General features: G+C 38.2%; 1 protein-coding gene across 1 annotated transcript in view; it reads right to left on the bottom strand.

Annotated features, from left to right (window-relative positions):
- Positions 1 to 1,613, bottom strand: part of Serpinb11 (serpin family B member 11) — an 18,042-nt gene extending 16,429 nt beyond the window's left edge. Inside the window, exon 1 of the mRNA XM_021199110.1 lies at positions 1,573 to 1,613. The gene's annotated coding sequence lies outside the window, so the exon portion shown is untranslated. The remainder of the gene's footprint in view (positions 1 to 1,572) is intronic.
- Between the last annotated feature and the right edge of the window lie 899 nt (positions 1,614 to 2,512).

Raw genomic sequence — 2,512 nt, 5'->3', positions numbered from 1 at the left:
GTAGACCAGGCTGGCCTCAAACTCAGAAATCCACCTGCCTCTGCCTCCCAAGTGCTGGGATTAAAGGTGTGCACCACCACTTATAACACTTATACCTATAACACTACCTTTATAGCTATAAGCACAAATCTTTTACAACAGTTCTAGTTTCAAAATTGTATTCAATTAATTTTATGCTCTAACCTTTACTGACAATTTTTCTACATCTGGGTGATTGTCTTTGCATAAAGAGAATAATGTCTAGATGAATTACAAATTTTGGTCCTGTGAATATATTGGGTTTTTTCACTAGAATTATCTTTCCTTGGGGGAAGGAAAATAAATTTATGAACTTATCAATGTCTTAATTTTTGCCCCAGAACAAATATGCAGTAGAAAAAATAACACTGAATATTTATTCACTTCTAGACTAATAAAGACTGATCAGTGAATTTACATGAAGCAGAATGCACTGGGTAAAAGTCTAAAAGCATGTGAATCCTGAAAAACATGTGTAGAGCCCGTCGTGGCCAAACCAATCTGCAGAGGGAAAGTCAGGAGCTTTGTGGAAGATGATGTAATGAAATTTGAAAAGGAGAGAATTTTAGAAAACTTCCTTGAACATCTCTGTACCTTTCTGCCTATACTTTAGGACAAGAAACATCTTCCAGGAAAATTGAATGTGTAATCTACAGGTAGCTGTGGGAGAAAAGGAAACAAAGGAAGATTCCTGAGTCTAATGTCCTTTCAAGGTTAAAAAAAACAGATTCAAGAAGAGATGATTCTATTCAGGAAATGTCTGAAGGAGAACATGTATCAGGAATAGATCTGTACAGAGACACAAAGTCTTGTTCAGCTCTTTCAGAGCACATACATGACAAAGACCTCAGCTTCTGAAAAACATGAGTACTGCCTAGTTAAAGTACACATGGAGAAACTCACAGACACAGACACAAAGAAACAAACACATACACACACACACACACACACACACACACACACACACAGAAGCCCACAGACTCAGACCCCCTACCCCCACCCAGAGGAAGAGGGTCTGGGAGAGGGAGAGAGAAGGCGAGAGAGGGAGAGAGATACTTACAGACAGATATACAGAGAGAGACAGACAGAGAGAGGAACTTACAGATAGACACAGACACAAACACACACACACACAGACATACACACTCAGAGAGAAATTTATACACACACACATGCACACAGACACACACACAGGCACACACACACATGCTTCCATATGCACACAGAGAAAAACGACAATGACAAAGGAATTATACCTATTTAAAGAATTAGAGTTAATACTAAATAGAAAATATAATCATAATTTCTTCACGAAAACAATCAGATTTATGAGATATATTTAGCTGAATTAATGTTTTTATGATGCATATTTTCAATGATACTCAAATATGCTAATACCTTATCAAAAAGGTCAGCAAAGGGCCACATTCAGTTAAACAATAAGCTACCCCTTCATCTGACTCATTACAAACTTGTTAAATAGTATCTTTGACTCTTATTTGTTTCCCTCTGACAACAATTCTACTCATAAAGTACAGAAAGATTTATCTTTACCTTTGTTGCTTTCTGATGGTGATGGGAACAGTTGAGCAGGTTAGACTGGAGCTCTGTCCCTCCAAAGGAAATATAAGCCTTCACTTTTTGCTCCTCCCTTTCTACTGTGCTGTTATGATTCAGCTCTTCACCTGCTGGGCAGGAAGTACGACTCCAAGAAGGAAGTCCTTCTGAAGGCCATATAGTGGCTTTGGCAGAATTACCAATGAACTGTGCTTTCTGGATCACACTATACTTACTATTCTCATCCTGCTTTATGAACAAGGAATCATCAACAAACCTAGCTTCCACCAAAGGAAATCTAGCTATCTGTCTGAAGAGAATAGCACTTTCTCCTCATGGGATCCAACAGCGGGCTGGAGTCTTTGATGGTTTGGAAGGCTCTTATCCTGTTATGACTGATCCTCTACCTCCTTCTCTCCATCTCTCTTAAGATCCATGAAAAAATTATTGAAGTTTTTTTAATGTTTCTTGGTGTCTAAGAATTAGGTTCATCAAAGAAAAGTCTCTCTGTTACTCATCCTGAGTAAAGCTCTATTAATTTCCCCGTTAGAAAGGAAGTGATTGTTTCAGATTTTTCCTTGTGGGTGGAAGGATTTCCATTAGCCCAGTACCCTCCTCCTCCTTAACAAGTCATTTGCTTCTTCTGTCCTAAGATCTTAATCTGTATTCCTTGAAAGTAGAGCCAAAGACAAAACACAGGCATGTATTTTCCTCGTGAAGTGATTTTAATGAGCATGAAAAGAAGCAAAAGACCTGCATTGGTTGGGTTTCAACACCTCCAAAATTCAGGGAAACCTTACCAAAAAAAAAAAAACCTAAGCTATCTGTACAGAGATAAGAAAATAAAATAAGCATTCATCTATTGCCTCAAATTCTATGCCACAAAGAGAGATCCAAAATGTTACAGGGCATTGCAATGTGTGCAGGATGGGTGTTG

Source organism: Mus pahari, chromosome 5, assembly GCF_900095145.1.
Source record: "Mus pahari chromosome 5, PAHARI_EIJ_v1.1, whole genome shotgun sequence".
NCBI lineage: Eukaryota > Metazoa > Chordata > Mammalia > Rodentia > Muridae > Mus > Mus pahari.
This window is presented reverse-complemented; position numbering and strand designations above follow the sequence as displayed.